At 45.3% G+C, this 22,640-nt stretch overlaps 1 protein-coding gene and 1 long non-coding RNA gene across 2 annotated transcripts in view; both read left to right on the top strand.

The window, feature by feature from the left end:
• The window catches only part of DPYSL3 (dihydropyrimidinase like 3), a 103,538-nt gene that overhangs the window by 20,157 nt on the left and 60,741 nt on the right, over positions 1–22,640 (top strand). The window lies entirely within an intron of this gene.
• On the top strand, positions 6,746–13,406 carry LOC130680448 (uncharacterized). The gene is made up of 3 exons (XR_008993480.1): positions 6,746–10,814; positions 11,692–11,798; positions 12,938–13,406. It is a non-coding gene; the product is annotated as an uncharacterized LOC130680448 (long non-coding RNA).

Raw genomic sequence — 22,640 nt, 5'->3', positions numbered from 1 at the left:
CTGTGCTCCCTAATGCACTTCTATTTGATACTTAAGTCATTTTGTATTATAAGTTCTTAGGTACCTCTTTGCCCTTAGCCTGGGGGTCCTTTGAGGGCAATGCCCTTTGTACCTGACACACAGTAGGTGCTCAAAACATTTTTTAATGAATGGATGGATGAATAAGAAAGTTTCAAGGATTTATTTAAAGTCTGTTTTTCACTGTTGTACCCCTGGGAGTTAGCACATATAATAGACCCCAATAAATAGTTGGATGCAGTAGAGGATGAGCAAACATCCACTGCCCTGTCACACAGAGAGTTGGGGTCACACAAAGCTTTTCTGACCTCAGGTGCTGTGTTGCATTAGCTGGTGGAAGAGATCATTATCATGTCTGGCCGGGCAATTCAAAGTATATGGCGTCCTGACAGTGGCTTATTACTGTCTGCTTTTCAGACGGCCATCCTGTTATATAACAGCTCACACACTTACCAGAGGCTGTCCCCAGTCTGGTGGAAAGAACATTTGTCTGAAAGCCGGGAGGTCAAGGGTGAGACAGTGTTCTTTTATTCGCTATGGAAATTTGGCCAAATCCCTGCACCTTCGAAAACAAAATTTTTTAAACAAAATTTTAGTATGTTGAATCTGACTTTGTAGGGGCATACATTCCCTTTCCTAAAGAAAAACCAAAACTAATCTTATGCATAACCCCAGTAAAAGTGGAGCTTCTTGGAGAGAGGCCTTCCCCAACCTTCCCTCTATGTGCCCACGCCACGCCACCCTTGGCAGCCTCCGAGGAAGCCCAGCAGACAGTGAGGTCTCAGGCCAACACAGGAACTCACTAGAATAGATTATATTTAGGGCCTCCCTCTGGTTCTAAAGGTCAAGAACTCTAGAAATATGGGCACTGAACCCCACAAACCATGTAGCCAGTCCTGCTTATGTTATCTACCACCTATCCTTACAAACAGGCATTCCAATGGAGAGGGATGGGATTAGGATTTGGGGTGATGATTTCTGATTTTTGGGCCCAGACCACTACTTCTCCAAAGGGTGTTACTGTCTCACTTCTCTGAGCCAGTTTCCTCTTCAGTAAGTCGGGGAAAGTATTCTTTTGTGATTGGGTTTTACGAGGCTCACAGTGATAACTCCCGTTTGCTGTGTGATTACTAAGTACCTAGTACATTTTGTTGGGAGAGGCAGTCCGCCATGAGCTCTGAGTACCTCTGCATATTCCTGCTGGGTATTCCCAAAGTGCAAGGCCCTGATGGGAACATTTCTCATGGTTGTTTTCAGTGAGCAAGCTTGAGAGATGAGGTCACGTTCCCCCAGACAAACAGCCGTTTTCCTCCAGCTTACTGTAGAAGCACTGAAACCCCCAAAAACAGCACTCTCCAGTAACACAACCCACTTACGTGCAGGCGCCTGGATGGGCCCTTCCATCATCCCTGTGAGTCTTGAGGGAAATGAGCAGTCATAGGACGTCTGCACGAGAACCTGGCTGATGCCTTTGTCATGAGTAATGAAGTCTTTTGCTGCTGACCCAGAAATCTGTCTTCTGCCACTGTCCATGAATAGTAATAAGCTAACTTGTTAGGTTATAAGTACAATACAACCTCAGGCCCTGCACAGTTCTTGATGTGTTATATAGCGTTAATTAGATGATCACAACAGCTATATGAGGTAGGTAGCTCTTGTAACCAGATTTCATAGATTACAGAACTAAGTTTCAACAGGGTTCACTAACTTGCCAAAGGTCACACAGCTGTTATGTGGCAGAGTCAAGATAAAACTAATGTCTGCCTTACTCCAAAGGTTATACCCTTAACTATAATGCATTTCTTTCCTGAATCATATGAAGTAATAGTTACGGAATCCCTTCCAAACTCCAAAGCGTTTTTTGTACACATTATTAATAGAATATAATTATGATGTGAACACTATGAAATTGGTTCATTTCAACCCATGTGTATTAATGATCTGCTGAGATCCTAGCTCCCCACAGCAGATAAAGCTGCGTATCTAAGCTTTGAGGAAAGCCTGGGTGTAGTAACGGCCACGCTGCTTTCTGGCTGTGTGACCTTGGGTGAAATATTCTGCTCCTTTGTATCCGTCCAGGTTCGGTCCTAGAAACAGACTCTGTGCTGGGTACTAAAGAGGGAGGGATTTAATACCGAGAATTGGGTGTACACGTGTTGGAAGCTAAAAGAGAAAAAAAAACCCATGAGGCAAATGTGGAAATAGGAGCTGGAAGGGGCATAACCCACCCAAGGCTGAGCCAACACAGAGAGGAAGCTTCCAGAAAGGAGGTGCTCAGCGGAGCTGCCCCGCAGGCCGGGCACTCGGCCCAACTGAGGAGAGACCCCACCTGGGCTGCTCCCGGTGGAGGAGGTGGGCGGCAGCATGGAGTGGACGTGCCGACAGAAGCTAAAGGCTGCAGACGAGGGCAGTGGCAGGGCTGGTGCTGTGGGGACGGGAGCAGGAAGGACCTTCTCTTCCCCTTTCTCTGGCTTTCTCGCCTCCATTTTCCACCTTGTATTTGCGGAAATTGATGGGCAGCTATCTGGCGTGGGGCCCTGGGTCTTGCAGTTTGCAGAGCCCCAGCCAAGTAGAGACTCGAGAGTATGTGTCAAATGCAGAAGGATGGATTTGGGGCTGAGCAACAGGGGGCAAGTAGCAGGCCCAGTAGCTGCCCCTTGGCCCCTGATCCGCAGAACGGGGATAGCGTCTGTCTCATCACCTTCCTTCGGAGGAGGAGCAGACGAAATCCTCATTCAGTTACTTGAGATTGATTGCAGGCACCTCAGAAATGTAAACTCTTATTCTGCTCACGCTCCGCTTGCTTTCTGTATCATCTGCTACCTTTGCCTGTTTTCCAGTGGGACTTGGGGGTCAGGCTCACCTGGGGGTTACGCCGCCATCTGGGAAGTTGGCTGTGCCAAGCCCCCAGTGGGTAGCGGGCCTCAGTGCTCCGCACTAGCCCCCGTGAGTCAGCCTGGGAGCCCTCCCCCTGCGGATGGTTCCTTAGCTGTCAGACTGGTGTTGCTGGAATGCCCGTCCTAGATGGGATCCGCGGCCGCTCTGATGTGGGATTCTCAGTTTACTTTATTTGTCACCTGCTTCCTCTCTTTCCCCAAATAAAGCCCCCTTAGCTTTACACTCGTCTCTGTTTTCAGCCTCTCTTCAGACAAGATAAAATGTCCTTCCCTAAACCAGCAAGATTTGCCCCACCAACAGGAGGAGGTTTACGCTGCAGCCCTTTCCCAGAGCAAACAGCCCACCGGGGGCTCAGCGGCACAGCGTGGGCATCGAGGGTTTAGACTGTGGCACAGAGACAACCAGGGTTCAAACCCCTGCTCAACATTTTATTTGCTCTGACCTTGGGCAGGTAAACTTCTCTGAGCCTCAGTTTCCTCATCTATAAAATGAGCATGGTGATTGCATGCGTTTTGTAGGATTGTTGGAAAATACTCCATGTAAAGCTCTAAGCCCAGCATGCCTCGCATTCCATAAACCCGCCATGGGTAACTGTTACTTCTGCCTCTCCTCACTATTGTTTTTTCTTGTAGGAACTCCTGAAATACTCAGAGTTGACTTTATTAATTTATTCCACAAATGTTTATTGGTCATCTTTTAGGTGCCCGATACTGTGCAAATAATTAGTGAACCAAAAATGAGCAAAATGCAAACCTGACTTGGTGAAAATAGAATAGAGTTCCTGCCTTTAAGCTGCCAACACTTTGGGAAGCGCAGGGCAGAGAGTTTGGCTGTGCTCATGGGCACACTTACTCTGCAGTGTGACAGGTGTTACACGAGGGTTATGCGCAAAGACCACAGGGGCTGAGAGAGAGATGGGGGACAGGGCAGGCTCCCCATGGCCCCAGCGCCCGTTTGAGTTGGCCTGACAGCACTTGCATGTATAATATGATGGAAACGTATGCTGGTGTGTGTGTGTGTGATGGTGATGGAGGGGGCGGGGGGGTTGAGGGGAGCTTGTTAATAGGTAGAGGATCCATAAAGGAGAAAGCATGGCATGCTTAAGAACCTGAAATCCTGTAGGTAGTGAGGGCATATGTTGAGCAGAAGTCAGGGCCAAATCATGCAGAACCTTGTAGAATGTGTGCAGGGCCACAGACCCTGGGAGCCACCTTCGACTCTGTTGGCTGCTGCTTCTTTACAAATGTGCCATCTGCATCTCAGACCACACTTCTTATCCGTATTTGTCCAGACAATAAACAGTTGTCTCCTTTCTTATTAAGACAGCCCTGATTTTGTTGAGGGTGGCAGTGTGCCCAGCTGGAAGAACTCCACCCTGCAGGCTCCCTTATACACACACAGTTTTGCAGAGCTGAGTACCAGTCCTGGCGCTGACGTATACAGCCTGGGGATGGAATGAAAGTAAAAACGTCAGAGAGTGTATTAAGATCTGTGACCCTCTTCTGACAGAGCAATAAATACAAAAGGGGATGTTTAAAGCTTTGAAGATGTGTTTCCTTATACAGTGGATAACCCAGGATAAATCCTTCATTAAAAAAATTTTTTTTAATAAGAGCAGTAATTAAAAAGAGAGCTCAAAATGCTAGGACACAAGAGACATGAATTCTAGTCACAGCTCTAAAATGTCTAGTTGTGATTCTGAATGAGCCACTAACTATGAAATGATACGATTCCCTGGGAAAATGGAACCTCTACTGCAGTGCCTTTGGGAAGACCAGATGAAATTCGGTGATAATGACACTAGCTCATGTGTGTTGAGTGTTTCCTGTCTTCTGAATACTGTTTCAAGCATTTTGCCTGTATCATTTCACTTAAAACACAGAACGTTAGGATCATCTGTGAGCTGCTACCATTTTACAGATAAGCGAAATAAGTCAGGGATGTTAAATCACTTGCCCAAGGTCAGAAAGCTTCTATTAGGAGGAGACGGGGTTGGAATCCCTTCCGTCTGACCCCAGAGTTGAGATCACATTCTGACAACCAGACTCATCATGTGGCTGAGATTTTTAAAAACTGTATTACAGGGGGTTGTTATCATATCCACACGTGAGTTACATGGATTGCTGAGAATTAGAATAATTAACGTATGCTAAATACTAACGTTGTGTTGGGTGGTGTTTGCTATTTCTTTAAAGGTGTCAGGAGTCTTTCAACATCTGATAAGAGTTTCAGAATCAAAATTCCTTTGTAGGTAATCTTTCTTTCTGCCTGCTTGCCTTTAACGTCTCTTCTTTGTCTTTGAGTTCTACAATTTTAGTAAAGATGTAGGTGTTTTGTTTTTACTTCTTAGAACTCAACATACTTTTTGAATCTGAGGATTGATGTCTCTCAACAATTCCAGAAATCTCTTAGCCATTATCAGGGGGTGTTGCCTCTCTTCATCCACTCTCCTTTCCTATCTGTAATTCCTATTTATTTATGATGCACCGTCTCTCCAATCTCCAGACCCCTTAACTTCTCTGTTGTATTTTACATTCCTTTTCATTCCTTGCCATAATTAGAGTTATTTAATCATATTTACATCCAGCTCACAAATTCTCTCTTCAGATGTATTTAATCTGCTGTTCAACTGTCCATTAAGTGTTCAATTTCATTAGCTATTTTTTTATTCCAGAAGATATATTCCCTTCCCCCTTTTTAAAAAACAATCCATACTTTCTGTTTTGATAGTGTCTCATTCTGTTCTTGTACTTAAATCTTATTTGTATTGGGAATTGTGATAATGTAAATACACTGATTTTATTTTATCTGATTGTTTTATTCTAAGAAGTTTTGAGGGATCTTAGTCTACTTACGTCTACTCAGTCTTGTTTATGGTAGATAATTTTCTTCTGTGTTCTCTAACTTCTAATTGTAATCTTATATCAGGTAGTGCTTTATTGGTAAGGAATCTAATGAACCTGGGTCCAGGGTCTCTTTTGAGTGGTTTTGAGTGATATCCCAGTGGTATCTTTGCCATGACATTTTTAAGGTTAATATCTCTACTTTAGGAATTCATAGTGACTTAAAACAAAATCCAAACCTGTGTGAGCGTTCTTCCATCATTACAGATTCTGAAGGGACTCGTTCTGTGATACCCCATAAGGGCGGGGGCTGGGGCACACCAGATCCAAGGCCTCACTCGTTATTAGTAGGATTTTCCTAGTTTATTTCTTTTACAAAAGGACTGAAATTTATATGGGGATCTCTGCTCAATCCCTCCTGCTTTGGTATGGACCAGAGGGCCTCACTTCTTGTCCTTTCTGGGGTTTTAAAACCCAAACCTTTGGTTACCAAAATGGGCAAATTCCTATAAGGCAGCCAGAATGTCAGCTCTTCTGCTTAGACTTCACTGTGAATTCCTAAAGCCGAGATATTAACCTTAAAAAAATGTAACCTTGCCCATATTTTGTGTTGGAAGGGCTAGGTTATCTAATCTACCATACTGTTATATTCATCATTATGAACATCAATTATTTTATAGTCATGAAAAACTGTCCTCTGATTGGACCCTGGATAACATAAAAGTTTATGTGAACTCCCAATCTGTTTGTTTCTTTTGCCTAGGTAATTGAGGGACTAAATGGTATTAGGGCCTCATTTTCCACGCTACAATTATAGATTAATTCATATCCTTTATTTGACTTCATCTTTCAGAAATGGGGTTCGTGACCATTAGTGACCACATCAGTCCTGGCTTCTGCTCCCCGGCTCTGTGGGCTTGGTCAAGTAACATGACACCATCGCACTGCAGTTTTCACACTGTGAAAAGGGCCATAGTACTTAGTATCAATCTTGGTAGGTTGTTATGAGAAATAAACAAATGAATACTTGTAAAACCTTGAGAAAGGCTCCTGAGTACATAGCACTTAATGATTGAATTTCTTGTCGTTATTACTGTTATTATCTGTAGAAGCAGTATAATAGTCATACATTCATTTCTGAGGGTATGTTCATTGGTGCTGCTCCGTGTTCATGCTCTTAATCCAAATAAACTCCAGATTTTTTTCACTATGATTTCGCCCTCTAAAACCTGTAAGAGTGCTTCCAAGAATTTGCCTCGTCTTCCTCATTATGATAACACACTAAGACCATCTTTGATGTGAAATCACTTCTAGAGTTTCTAATTACTCTGGTCTTTCCACCTTTCCTAAGATAGCTGTTCCTTGTTTGTAAGTTTAGCTTGTATTTATAATTAGCTTTGAGCCTCTGCTTTTATCTGTCCACTCCAGGTATCCTTTCCATTCTCTTGAATAATTTTGCATTTGAGCAGTCAGTTTGCGGTCACACCTAGCAGTGATGTTCAAGTTGGGGCGATTCTAAGAATGGTCTCAAAAACTGTAAACATGCCAGCTTTCAGGTCTCTGCGTTTTCTTCAGAACACATCTTAGTTTTCCTTTTGACATGCCACCATTTTAACTTTTTATTATAGGTTCACAGGAAGTTGGAGAAAATTGTACATAGAGTTCTTTGAACACTTCCCTCAGTTTTTGCCAATGGCCACATCTTACATAACCACAGTGCGATATGAAAACCTGGGAGGTAACACTGATACAATGATGTTAAGTAGACGGACGGGCTTGCACAGGTTTCACTGATTTTTACATGCGTGTGTGTTTCTATGCAATTTTATCCCATGTGTATTCATATGAACATTATTACAAACAAAATACAGAATTTTCCCCTCACTATAAAGGAACTCCCTCATGCTACCATGTTATTGTCATACCTGCCCCACCCCTGTCCCCTGGTGACTCCTAGTCTGTTCTCCACCTGCTTAATTTTGTCATTTTGAGGATGCTATATAAATAGAATCACACTGCATGTCACTCTGTGAAATTATTTTTGTTCATTAAACACAATGCCCTTAAGATCGATCCTAGTTCTTCATTTATCAGAAGTCTGATGCTCTTTATTGCTGAGCAGAATCCCACCGGGGGAATGCACCAGATTTTATTCATCCATTCGCTATTGGAGGACGTTGGGGTTGTTTCCCCCATTCTACTCTGCACGATCCTGTGTAAGTTCTTGTGGGAATGTGTTTTCATTTCTCTGGGATAAATGCTCAGAAGTACAGTTGCTGGGTCAAATAGGTAGTGCATGTTTGGTCTTATAGGAAACTTACACTTATTTTCAAATTATTTTCTGGAGTGACTGTACCATTTTACATTCAACCGGCAACATATGAAAGAAGTGCCATTTTTAATAACAATAGTATTTGCTCCTTGAAGAAATCTATGAAAATCCAGATTTTGAAAAATATAGGGCTTTTCTGGCGATGAAAATGCCCCACACTTAGATCATGGTGATGGTCGTACGACTCTGGGAATGCGCTGAAACCCACCGAACTGGATGCTTTAAATGGCAGATTTCATGGTGTGTGAGTTATGGCTCAGTGAAGACAGTAAAAAAGAAGGCTATTATAGGAAGGGATCTCATTATATTACAAAAAATGTTATTCCTTCACCAAACTTCTAATATTTATGAAGAATTTACCATGTGGCAGGCATTACATGCAGTGCTTTCTATACGTCAAATCCTGACTCATCTACTAAGTCACATGATCTTTTAACCATTGTTAACTTCTGCATCCTTTTCTGTAAATGGGAATAGTAAACATTACCTCACTTGGTGAGGATTAAATGAAATAATGCTTATGAAATCATTTAGAATGCTGCCTGTACAGTGTCATTATCCTTATTATCAAATTCATGAAGACATTTTCCTCTCAGCAGCTCATATCTACTTGATAACAGTGTTATGAGAGACAGAGCTGTGCGTATTAATAAAAGATGACAGGTCTTGCAATTGTGTATATAGGAGGACAAGGAAAGCAACTGACATCTATCGATCACCCCGTATGCACCAGACACTATTTACTAGCCAGCATGTTGCATATTTGGTCCAAATATTGCTCCATGACAGGAATAGTAGAATCCTCATTTTATAGAAGAGGAAACAACTCAGAAAGGTTCAGAAAATTTCCGAGTTTCGTAAAGCAAGTATTTGATGTAGCCAGGATAGAAAACCAGGTCTGTGTCCCAAGTTCATGTTTTTCTGCCTGCACAGATGAAGGGAATTGATATAAATTAGACTTTTCCTCAGACGCTGCAATTAATTGAGGGCACTGCAGTTTTTCTCTCCTTTTTTATTCAGAGTCTATAATTTAGCATTTCTAAAGTTGTTGTATTTTAAATATTTTAAACGTATTTTAAAAAGAAATCTGGAGATCCTTATGGCAGTTCAAAAAAAGCCCCAATGATTTATTCAACCCGAATTTCTAACTGTTTAAAGCTTGAATCAAAGCTGCACTGCAAAATGCAGGACTGCTGGTGGGAGAGCCCTTTGCCAGCAGTGCTCAGGAAGACACCTAGAGGTTAGAAGGCAAAGCACCCCGTGCCGAACTCCATTAGAAAACAAAACAAAAATCAAAAACTAATTTCAGGCTAAGAAAATTGTTTGTAATATTATGGCATCAAAACCATTTCTCAAGTTTTTTCACCCATGGATTAGTCTTTGTGTTCTTTCCCTTTCTTCTTCAAACTCCTTTCTCTTTAGAAACTGCCAAGTGCTGTAATGGAAGCAAAGATGGGCCTCAAATGTCAGCCAGTTGATTGAGAAAAACAACAAAGAAAAGTTGTTTCCTTTGTAGTGAGCCTCAGAGAATACGCATCATTCCTCAGGTTTATGAAGGAACTTGGCTGCAGGTTCCCACTGGAAAGAAACACAAGGATTTGGAATTCTGCTCGGAAAGCTTAGGTCTTCCTGATTTTCTGGATCAGCAGAGACAGACTCATAATAGGCGCTTACATTGATGTGAGACAGGAGACCTGTGGGTAGGAACACACTAACTTACTCCCAGAGCTTTAAGTGGCCTGCTTCATGTGATGGCATGTTATGACTTATTATTTCACTTCATCTATTTTATTATGAGCGGGAGAAACAAGGGCTAGTTCCATATGATTAACAAAACAAAACAAAAGTCTTGGGTTAGTTTAAGAGATTCTCTGGACCATGAGAAATAACCTGAAAACTGGCTGAAAAACCTAACAAGAATGAAAAACGGCACGCTGCAAGTTCCAGGAGGAGGCTGCAGAGGTCAGCTTCGGATGCATTTCATTTCACATTGTCACTGGTGGCTTGGGAAGAGGCTGTAAACCTATTATGGTGATTATAGCTGCAGATGAGGGTAGCTAGGATGGAGTTACAGACACTAGTGTACATGGTACAGAGCCACTGAGAGAGATTAGAAAAACAGGCAGGAAATGAGCAAATGAGATCAGCCTGGAGAGGTAGAAACAAGCATCTGGAAAAATACATAATTTGAAAACCAGAGAGGTACTGAAAGGGAAGATCATACTTGGAAAGCAACAATGGTAAATAGACCTTTGAGTGGATGTATCAGTCCTGGACATGTTTGTAACACGATGGAAAAAATCATCTAAGGCTTGGTGTGCATTTAGCTTTTTGGAGTGCATTTTTTTCCTGAATGGACATTTCCATTATTTCATTTGATCGTCGGCCCAAAGAGGTTGGAAGCAAGTAATTTATTCTCCATGCAAGAGATGAGGAAATGTTAAGTGAATTGCTTAAGGTCAAACCATTTGTTAATCAAATAGACATGGCTAGAATGTGGGTCGCTTGACTCCTTACTCTTTTTCTTTCACAACACCACCTTGTCTTTAAGTCTTGGATCTCAGAATAGTAATTGTTTCTGATTCAGCATTTACCCATCTCTTTCTGACACTGTGCCCAATTTTACTTCACTGGAGACTGAGCTTAGTATTACTGAGGCTTTGAACCAGACCCAAAACTCGCTTCTGCCCCCAGGCATCTAGGAGGAAGCGAGGCGCTATATGGTGGGTCTTTGGATTAGGAGTCAGAACCCGGCACTGAAGGTGTCACTAACTGTGGGGTTTGGGGTAGGCAGACCATGTGCCCCCTCTAATCTCATGTACTTGAGCTGAAGGACTGAGTCTCATGGACTTGATCTCTTTGAAGATCAAAAAAAGAGTGAACTGGTGCTGCCAGACACAGAGCCTGTGGGGGAGGCGGGGGTGGGGTGGGGGGCTGTGTACACAGGCACATGGGGACCCCTGGGCTGAGAGCGTGAGGAAGCATGTGGCGAGCAGGCAGATTTCAGCTTTCAGGGATCACTTCTGCAAAATGTATCTCAGTCTCTTCTCTCATGCTCTTGTTAGAGAGTTCCTATTTTAAAGTTGTGATTTTTTTCCCTTATACTTGGTAATGACGTGAGTTTCTGTGCGCCTTCATTGGCCCCTTTTGTGTAGACAGCAGGTGAGAATCAGTATACTAGGCATCTTTTTGCATGTCTGCCGAGATCATGATGGCTTTTTTTTCTCTGAGTAATGCCTCTACATGCACACGGTGGGCTCCTTGCAGCCACGTTTGTGTCTTGTTTCTTCCATCCCTGCTCTGTAGGTGATTAGATTGTAGGGTAGCAGATGACACAAGCCGAGCTAAGGAGACACTCATCTTATTCTCCACGGTGATCAGAACAAAGGAATACGGGCTGGCCGAATGTTTGGAGAAAAATTATAGCTAATGTAAGTAGAATTGAGTGAATAATTAGGAGGCCTCAGAAGGTAAAAAAGACTGTGGCTGACATGTACAGATTCCAGCTTGTCTGGATGCTTACGCTTGAGTCTTTTAAATACCTTACTTTTTTAGAAAAATTGTTTCACTGAGATTGTCATCTTTAACTTCTTTAACAAGGTGTGTTCACTAAGAGTCAACCTCAATGTTATCCTGTTGGCAGGCAAATGAGTCCATACAAAACTCTGCTGCCCCGATCAGCCCCTTTGTCCTTCAGGATTCTGCTCGTAAGTAGGGCTTGCATCTGGTCTGAGTTTGTTTGTGAATGTGTATGAGCGTGCATGCGTGTGCGGGTGTTTGTGTGCTGGCATGTATTCATCCAAGGCGATCTAGCAAGAGCTTCTCCTGGAGGCCCTCATCTGTAGGCTGTGCTGGCACTTCGGACACAGTGAGGAATAAACAGAGCCCCACCCTCAAGCAGCCGGAGGAAAATGGCCGACAAAACAGATAATTACATCATGCTCCGCAAGCACAGTGCTGGGGGTTGGCAGAGGCGCCGGGAAGCACCACTGGGCACCGAGAGACGTCAGGAAAAGCTTTCTGGAGGGGAAAATGCCTGAGCAAAGTGAATGGAGCTTCCCAATCATTTCAGGCAAAAGGTATAACATAGGCAAGTGCTTTGCAGGCAAGAAACAACATAATGTTTGAGGCGAACTCCTTGCTCCTAGAGAGACGAAGAAAGATGAAGCCATAGAGACGAGCGGAGGCCAAGTGTGGGGGGTTTGGTACGTCATATTGGGGACCTTAGACTTCAGCCTGACGGGTACCAGGGATGAGTGGAGATCCCCTTACAGGAGGTGAGCCCCAGTGGTAAGTGCTCAGACTGGCTGAGGTTGACCCAGGCAGAGGGAACGCAAAGACTGAGCCCAGGTCTCTAGTCAAGACGCCCAGCTTGGGCAGGTGTCACCAGCTGAGCGGGTGGAGACTGAACACTGGAGAAAGTGCAGAAGGTTCTGGAACCTATTTGAGACCTGTGTTTCCTAGGAAGCACGTTGTAAGACAAAGATTTCACCCGCAGAAAGTTTCTGCGGGGATGCTCTTGAGATGAACACCAAGAAGGGACGGGATGGGGAGGAAGGAGGGACCATTGGGTACAAGGAGAACGCAGCCCCCCTAGAGACTCCAGCTGGGTCTGCGGGGGTTCTGAAGAGAGGACAGCCTCCAGCGGTCTCAGGTTGGAAATGAAGGCCAGGCCTCCACCCCATGTTGGTACCGGGAATTCACCCCCCTCCCTGCACCCCCCAGGCGTGTCCTCCCGGTGATGTGAGTCTCCTTGGCTGAAGCAGTGTCCAAAGGTGGCTGACAACTGAGAGTGTCTGCCGGTGGCACTGGGGACAGCTGGGCTCATAAGCCTTTTTTTCCCCAGCAGGGATCTGGACAGTACACTGCAGGGGACTCTGGGGCCGGCGGCCCACCCAGGTGGAGGCTTCCCACATGCAGCTGGATGTGTGAACCTGAAGCCGACGGGAGAGGACTGGCTGGAAAGAAGGGTTGGGAGGCATTATCTTAGCAGTGGAGTGAATGCATTAATTTTGGGGGGCCATGCACACTTTTGAGAATCTGAACAAAACTGGAGACTCATCTTCCCCAGAATAACTGTGCAGAAATATATACCCACAGAATTTGTTTGACTCTCTTTTGTGGATTCACGGGGCAACATCGTGCACTATTTTAATTAATGGGATTAATCCAGTTTCTTGGGGGCATTCACAGATTATCAGGTACTTGCCATTATTTCACCGAATCCTCATGCCACGTAAATTATCTCCATTCTACAGAGGTAGAAACTGAGCTTGAAAGAACTGTCCGGGGACGCCACAGTCAGCACACGGCAGAGCTGGAATTGAAGTAGTCTGTGCGCCTAGCAGAGGTGGGCTCCGTTTCCGAGCCCCAGGGTGGGCTCCTTGTGCTCCCCCCGGGGCACCAGCAGTGGAACAGTGGAGTTTAGCCATGTAGGGAGGAAAGCAAGTGGGTGGAGGACCAGCCAGGCAGGGTTATTGATAGCACCCTCCTGGAGCCCTTGGTGGGGCAGAGAACCCCGCCCTGATGGGGACGGAGGACCCTGCCTGCTCAGGCAGACCCCTGCAGGACACTGGGGTGCGTGGGGCAGGCCAAGGGACCCAGGCCGTGGTGGTAGCTTGAGGCTGCCTCAGTGGGCCGAGGACTTTGGGCAGGGGGGGAGCGGTGGCCAGTCTCCCATCTGTCCTTGGTGGTGGCTAACTGGCCGCCTCAGATACTCTTCTCTTGTATGGACGTCATCATGGAAAATAGCTTACCTTGTGTTTTCAGTTAATTTTTATTAGTTATTTTTTATTTTACTTGAAAAAAGAATGTCATGGGAGTGTCACTGATTCTGTCCATGCTTCCAGGAGTCTTTACCATCTTTTTATGCTAGTTAATGAGAAGTCAGTTTGCAAGATCATAAAAAATTCATTATCACAAAGCTAATGCAGCCTTCTGTGGCAAACATTTTAGGACTTAGGGAGTGTCTGATGCACTGGCACAGGGTCCCTAACATCATATCTGACTGGAATCTTTCACAGCAAGCTTTGGGTAAGCTGGTTTCCTATGAGAACCTTTCACAGTCCCATGGTTTTAAGTGAAGAGACTTTGGAGTCTATTAAAATAAACTTTCAGCATTACAAAAACTTAGACTTACAGAGAAATTCTATTTTATGGTGACAAAAGAGTAAATATAGATCCATCTTAAATTTTATGGTAAATACATACATTTCTAGTAGCCTTTCCCTTGAAGTTACCCTTACAAGCAATTTGTGGGCTTCCTGCTTGGAAAAAGAAACTGGCCCCAGATTTTAACTTTAATTTTAATTAAGGCTGAGTCAAAGGTATGTGGGTGTTTATAATAATTGTTTTCCATAGTGGTGTTAGCTTAAAACCCTTATTACAACAGAACCATTGTTCTGCTTGTATTTTGTTACACGTTATTTTCCTTCATACTGGGTAGAATCCCCATGAAATGTATAAACTAGGAAAGCATCAATAACAAAACATGTTAGTCTCTGTTTCCACCAACCCTTAGGGTTTTTGGAGGTCACTGTAAATTATTTGTGGCCATGAAATAGTGAAAACAGGACTTGGTTACTTGTTAAAATAGGCATTAATTAATTATTCATTCCTTTTGGGAACATGCTCAGTATACTGTACTATCCATCCAGAAAGTCCTTACAAATTTGGAGGCAAGATTCGGATCTGAATGCAGACTCGGTCGGGTTCTCCATTTTCCATCCACTCACTGTTACTGTTCTCAGAAACCTACTCTTTTGATCTCTTTGTGCTAAAATGAGATATACCCGCAATTCCTTTTCAGGGAAGCAACTCCTCTTTCTGTTTTGTAAGACATGCCTCTCATGTTCGAATCACTCAGCTATTCTATTGACCCATTTTACAGATGAGGCAAATCAAGCTTAGGTTTTTCAGACTGTTAATTCCAAAGCCAACTGATTTGCAATGAATTTGGAAAAATCGAACAGTTTTTCTCTATTTCTGTATTTGGTTTTTGTCTCTTATATTCACTGTCTTCAATGAAAAATGAATACCTGGCCTATCAAAACTAACCAAGCACTCTGCTCGGGGCCAGGTCAGCATTTGTCACAGGATATCTTGAGGTCAGAAATCTAGGGTTTCATTTGGGGTCAGTGTGTGGAAGTGACCGGTCCAGCACAGAAGTGCTCATTTGCTGACGTATCAGTGTGGGCCGGAGCAGCCTGCTGTTCGTTCCCGGCTCCTTCAGGAATTTGCCCAGAGAAACCTGTGGCTGGACCCTCAGGCGTGTGTCGCTGCCGTTTCTACTTCTCTAAGAAGACAGGGGGCAGGGGCTGATGAGGCCCTGTGGCCCTGGGGCATTCGCTGTGGCTGAGCACAGGAAACCAGAGGGAAAACAAAAGGCGTGCAGCCAGAGTTCCTTCCTGGAGACGGATGGGGAAACCTGGAAAATATAAACTGGGGTTGTAGCCTTGCTTTTGGGGGTTGGCTTGCTATTCTGAGCCTGCCTCCATCCAAGCGTGAGTCTCACGTCCTTCATCTGCAAGTGAGCTGTTGTGCTATACAGGGAGCGATCTGAATCCAGTCACACGTGTGTCCCTTCAGCCCAAGGGTGAGACTGTGTTTAAGCAGACTCACACGCCAGCGCGTGTTCTCCAACAGGCCTTTAGCAGAGGCCCAGGGGGTGGTAGTTCCGAGATTCAGGCTTGTGGTGTAGGGCCCGGTGGATATGGGGTGCAGCAAGGCTGGGGAGGGGACGTTCCCGGGAGGTGACCTGTTGCTCTCGATTCTGCATCTTGTTTACTATTAAATAGGCCCCTTGGTCTGAAGTGATGTCAGGGATCCCGTGCCAGTGCATCAGGCACTCCTTAAGTCCTAAAATAACATTAACTGAGGCCCTAGCGGCAGAAAAGGCAAAACCAGACCCAGAGCATGTGGGTGCCATGCTGCTCTCTGTCGCTGGCAGGGTGGACATTGGACAGCACTAGTGGCTGGATCGGCTCTGGTGACGGGGCCTTGGTTCCCTGTGTAGCCTCTATCCCTGTCACCATGTCTGCTCCATTCATGTGACCTTTATGCCAACATTGGGTGACTGGTGGTGTAGGTGGCTGATGTCAACTGGGAGTCATTTGTCTACCTCATTGTGGATAAAGGGAAGGTTCCTGTGGCCAGGGTTCTCACCTGGCCCTGGTCGGCTAGCTCACTACACACGTGTGGGCAGTATGCTGTTGTTGACTCTATATAAAGAGCTCCGCCCAGTGCTCTGGGCTGCTGCACGGCTGCAGGAGAGCAGAGGCTGGAGTGGTGGCAGTGCCGAGGACAGGGACTGGGACAGCCGTGCGGGCAGAGGGGCCCAGAGGCAGGGACCGGCTTGCTGCCTGCAGACTCACTCCGAGTGGACGGGATTCTAGTGACTGACCTGCCACCGTGGGAATAAAGTTGGGTTTAACCCTTTCACCCCAAGAACGTTCCATTGTCATTTCTTCAGTCACACTGACTCCACAGTGACCTTGCCCGGGGCACTCATTGTTCAGTTTCACCTGCGATGGACTCTCCTGGGGCATTAACGTGTCGTGCGTGTGTCTTCGTTCTTCCTGCCCGCTTCCACAGGTCCAGCATTTGCTTTACTCAAGGCCGCCTTTTCCTCGATCTTTCCCCTTTCCCCTTCCTGCCTAGGCACACTTCAGTACTGTCCAGGAGTCTCCATTAAACCTTGAGCCATTTTCCTTTACCAAGTGGGTGACAAGTTGCACTGTGGGGAGCTATGGCCATTTGGGAGAGGTGTCCTCGCTGTTGTCTTGTGACGCCACCTGTGAGCGGGGCTCTGCTGTGGCTCTTGTCTCTTCACCTGCTCTAAGCAGCCAGCCCCGCTGTAAGCCAGGTTCAGGTGTTTACCTCTTCCGTCAGCTGATCGTTTGGGCCGTGTGGATGTGCTGACACCAAGGCACTGAACAGCAGTAGTGGGTGACACGGCGACTGGACCACCTGCCCAGGTGGCTTACTTATGCCCTTCCATCCTTCCTAAGCCAGCCTGATCTTAGGACTCGCTGGGTCTGATAGCACCCAGCTAATGGTGGGCATTTCTGGCTGCATGGTTACTTCATGACCTTGATCGGCACTTTCATCTATCTCTACCAGGGCCCAGTAGCACGAGAGGATCTGCTTTTCAAATAGTGCATAATTCTCTTGCTCGGAGTCCTAGGAGTGTAAGTCGTGATATTGGGACTTGCATAGCCACCCCGTGGTGACGACCCTCTAACGGAAAGCACAGTGGCTCTCCGAAACCTTTTGTAAGCCTAAATGGGTAAAGCCAATAAGCAATTACCATTAATCTATATGGAAATATTTTTGAGTGTTCCCAGACCCCAGAAATAACCTCCCATAGGCTTTTCTGATACCTTAGCATATATCTAGCTAACAGATGCACGCAGTAAATTGAGATAAAGCACAGATGCTCCCCCAGTTTAAATCTATGGTGGCTTGAATCTGAGAGGCTGAGTGCAGTTCCCCGGGAAGAAGCTTGGTGGCGCCCTGCCTCTGTGATGGCTTGTGGCCAAACAAACCCTAAATGTTATTTCAGTTGCCGCCTTTTTTTGTAATAGCAGACATCCTCTTTGGATTTTTTAATTTAGTAAAAACAGGTACTAGTGGAGGTCTTTCATAAAAGCGAAGTGGTGTGATGTGAACTTCCAAAAAGTGTGCAGGGAACGCCTGAACCCCCAGTGCCACGGCTTTCATCAGGTCACGTGGCCGTTTGCACCACACCCCGGATCTCCTGTGGAGCTCGTGCCTGCTCCAGGTGCCATTCAAAGCTGGCAGCTTTTCACGTATACGGGCTGTAAAGGTCTTTCAAGGTCTGGAATATGTTGTCTGTAAAACCTGAGGTGGCCTTCCAGGCTTTGTGCTGCCTTCCTTGCATGTGGCGCTGCCTGATGCAGTCATTAAGCATTTCGACATGTCCTAGCCTAATGGACTCCTAAACTTTTGCCAAGATGTCAGGCCCCTGAATCTTTGTAGACTTCATCTCCAGTTCTCTCAGGTTCATGTGTCTTCCCAAAGCCTTCAGTGTGTTTGTCACTTCCTGCTCATCTCATGAGATTTTCATGATGTCATCCAAAGCTTGCACCAGGGGGGTGTTCTTCAATATGTCCAGTCTAGATCTTTTGATCATTATCTGTGTTATGGTGCAGGAGAGGGTGATTAACATACCTTTGGGTCATGACTCTTCATATACACTGTCTTCTGTTCCAGGTACATGTGAACTGCTTTGATCTCCCTTCCTGATAGGGATGGAAAACAACTCATTCGTGAGCTCAGTGGGTATGCATCCTGTGCTTCAGACATGGCCGTATGCCCGTATGCAAATATCATAGCAGCTTCCATTTGGGCTGCTGGTTGACTGAGTTATGCTCTGAGATTTGTCTGGCTTCTGTCAGACTAGTTAATTAAATGGCAATATCAGGGGAACTTCAGATTTTAAGTGTTTGGGTCTTAAAGATCTTTAAGATCTAATCTTTAGTGTTGCTAACCTCTGCCATCCCTTTAAGATGCAAACGTTTTTTAATTTACTGTCTTGGGGAAGGGGTGGGTGGGCCAATTTTAGAGCCTTCTGCTTGGCATCCATACTTGATTGCTCTTAACCCACAGGCTGAGAAGCCAAGTAGAACAGAGGTGGTGCTAATTGCCATACTTGTCTATTCCAGTCAGTCAGTGGAGATCTGTGAAAATGATTGCTAGGTGGATCTATAAACCCAGTGGGCCAAATGCAAGCCAGATCTAGACCAGAGCTGCTCATTCCCTGGCATCAGCGGGCCTCCACTCTAACTGTGATGCCGCTTCCAGTCTCTGGGTATGCTGTCAGCTGGGAACTCAGATCCATTTGTCCCTCACATGTTTAAGCAGCCCCCTTTCCCAGTTCACGGCGGCATTGGCATGTGTGGCCGCAGGACCCCCTGAGGAAGGACTAGAGGGATCACCACCATATATGCCGGGCGTGGTGTCTCCTTCCTCCTGCTGACCCAACCTCTCCTTCAGTTAATGTTTCGCAAGCCTGAGAACTAGGTCAGATCCAGCAGTTGGCACAGAATTATGATTTTTTAGAGGAGTGACTACCTTTAGCTCCCTGATCATCAATCTTTGATGCACTTTGATTACGACCCATTTTTGTTTCCTATTGCTGCTGCAGAAAATTACCTTATACTTAGAGGCTTAAGACGATACGGTTATTCTCATACAGTTCTGGAAATCGTAAGTCTACAATGGGTCTTATGGGGCGACATTCAAGGTATGAGAGAGCTGCAGTGCTTCTGGAAGCTCTGATGATCTGTTCCCTGCCTTCTCTAGCTTGTAGAGGCTGCCCTGTTCCTTGGCTCATGGCCTTGGCCTCCATGCTCACGTCCACACCCAACTCTGCCTCTCTGCCTCTCTCTTATAAGGACTTGGTGATTACACTGGGCGCACCTGGATAAGGTAGAGTAATTTCCTATGTCAAGAGCCTTAAGTCTATCACAAAGTCCCATTGTCATGGACGGTGACCTCTTCACAGGTTCTAGGTGTCAGACATGGGCATTTTGGGGAGATGTTATTCTGCCAGCCACAGTACCTTCCGGGCAGCCTCCATCCATCCTGGCCATAGGAACTTTAACCATCTCTTAACCATCCATAACTCTTCAGCCAGGCCCCCCGCTGTCCCCCCTGCCCTTGGCACTTGCTGTGATGATTGCACCCACAGTTAAAGTGCTGCCAGCTGCTTCTGTTGTTTCAGAGTCTTAAGTGAGCCTAACTCTGTGATTCGTTTCCTAATATCAAGCCTGCCTAAAAAGGGATTTGCTAACTATTTACTAAGTTTATGCACACATCAATGAATCAATAAAGAAGTAAAATTTCATCGTTTGTAAATTCATATAAGTTCTAAAGTCATTCCTCTCCACTCCTCAAAAAACATCCAATTCCAGCTCCCTGGTTTTCTTTCATGGGAATTTCAACCGACCGACATGGTACAGAAGTAGATTTAGTAGGTAAGGTAGCTAGTCCTCTGGGGTATTGAATATGCATAAGCTTATGCCCACAGCTGGCCCCAGATCTCGCAAATCAAAATGACAGGCAGTGGGCTGCCTTCTTCCCCAGTCCCGCACGCACACACAGCTGCAGGAACCTGGGACCGGCTGCTGAAAAGTAATGCACAACAACAATTTGGGGAAGACAGTCCTTAAAAAGTTTCTAAAGTTTAAATAAACCAATCAGACGGTAATATCTGTCTGACCTCCAGGGCAAAACCGTGAAGACTTTTTTCCATTGGTATGAATGTAACCTTACCTGTGTGTCTAGCATGTGTCAGGCCAGAATTGGAGATGAACACACAAGAAATAATTCACCCCTGCCTCCCAACCTTACCCCATAGCCACGCCAGGGTGGGCCTGCCCGTGGCGTTGAAATGAGCTGCCAGGGGCCCTCAGAGCCGTGCTCCACTGAAGGAATGAGTGAGAAGCTCCAACCACGGAGAAGTAGGCTTGCACCCCTTGCTCAGACTGGTATAAGTATGACTTTGGAATAATTCCGTGGGAATATTTGTGTGTGTGTGTGTCCATAATATGTTTTTTTTCTTTTCTGGCTTATGTGTATCAAGGGTAAATTGTTTGTCAGGCTATTTATGTGTATTTAATATGTAAACATCGAATAAATAACGGCAGGTGAATCACCACTTTTTCATTCTCTGACACTGGAGGTACACGACTAAGACTTCCTCCATTTGAACTGTAGGTAAAATTAATGGGCCCAAATAACTTAATGGGCAGCTCTGAGATTAAATATTTATTAACATTAGAATAGCCTATGTGTTTCACAAAAGCCTGATATGTGGCTTTTATGTCTTCAAAACTTCTGTATTTGTTTTGGAACTACTTTTTCCTCCCATCTTTCACATCGGGTCTGGGTGGGTGGAAATGTTTCCCCATATTAATATAGCAAAATAAAAATTTGTTTGTAAAAAGTAGAAAATATTGTCATTGTCAGAACTGTGTATAAATAGATAAGCACTTACTTTAGATATTTCAGAGATTAAAAGGAAGACAGAGAATAGTCTTGACTTTTCCCTTCTATTTGATTAATTGTTTACCCCATTGATTCTGCTTTATTCCAAGTATTATAAAAGAGCTGGAGACTACAGAGGTAAATGAGACATAGTCCCTGACATACACAAGTTAGCAAATAATAATCAGAACATTAACATTAATGGCAGGGATAGCTGCCACCTATTTAAGTTACTTTGTGCTAAAGGGTTTACATGAATTCTTCTTTACCCTTCCGTATGTTCACTGTCCTTCCCTGTACTGGTGCTTAATCCGCTTACATCCCATGCTACATCCGCAAATCTCTTGAATTTCTTTCTGCCTTCTCAGTACTTATCTAGCAAAACCCTGGTCAAGTTCCACACTGCACCCACTCCATGCCTGCACATGTGCAGCTGTACATGGCTGGGGGAGGTCCACAACCACGCCTACAGGTCTCTTTTAATTCACGGCCACTAACTGAAGGGGACCTTAGTTCTGCTAGGTAATCACAGCATATATCCCTAGTCTCTGTACTCTGTGAGACGATTTCATACCAACCCTTCTACCCTCTGTCTTCTTCTCCCAGACTTGGCTTAGCTCATGGCAGAGAAAACAGACATCATCAGAAGAGAACTTGCGTAAACGCTGCCCCTGAGCCTTACCCAGCTGCCTGGCTGGGGGCGGGTACCCCTTCTCCAGTTACTCGCAGGAAACAACCTTGCTCCCTGCGGAGGGCGAACCCCCACCTGCACACTAGATGTCGCCCACTCAGGAAGGATGGAGCGGGGGCCCCATTTCTCACGCAGCATCCCAAGTTCCCTCTCCTTACTGAGCAGCCCCGTGGGCATACAACCATGCTATTATTTCTCTACTGGACTCCACTTTCTAGACTAGTTGCTACTCCATTTCCCTGCCCCTTTACAATGAAATCCCTTGAAAGAGTTGTTTATATTAGAAGGCTCCAATTTCTACCTTGATTTTTCTCTTGAACATGCTCCAATCAGTTTTCGCCTCCATAACCTCATTAAGACTGCTCTGGCACACACACACACATAGTAGGTACTCGGTAAATAGGACTTGAGTGAATTTATATATGCCCCCCCAAAGCACTGTGACGTGGGTATTACATGTTCCTAAGGGGCTCTCGTCGAGGTCCTCGGTGGCTCTGGGTGTTTTCATGTACTGATTCCCGCTTCTGAGCTTCCGTGACCTTGTAGCCGCATTTAACAGCGTGAAAACTTCCTCCTCTTTGAAATGATCACGTTTCTTGACCTTCAGAGCACGCAGTCTCGTGGTGTCCCCTCTCCCTCATTGACGACCCTCACCCTTCTTTTCCTGGTTGCTTACGTCCCCAGGAGATGCTTGCTTCCCTCCCATCTCTCCTCTGCCTCAGTCACCTCACCCAGCACTGTCACTGTAAATAATACCTAGAAGCTGACAACTCCCAGATTTGTGCGTCTGGCTCAGAGCTTCCCTTGAATGTGCAGTGCTTGCTCAGCATTTCACTCTGATATTTAA

Source organism: Manis pentadactyla, chromosome 13 (genome assembly GCF_030020395.1).
Source record: "Manis pentadactyla isolate mManPen7 chromosome 13, mManPen7.hap1, whole genome shotgun sequence".
NCBI classification, from domain to species: Eukaryota; Metazoa; Chordata; class Mammalia; order Pholidota; family Manidae; genus Manis; species Manis pentadactyla.
Note: the sequence above shows the minus strand (reverse complement) of the source record. Positions and strands in the feature narration are given on the sequence as shown.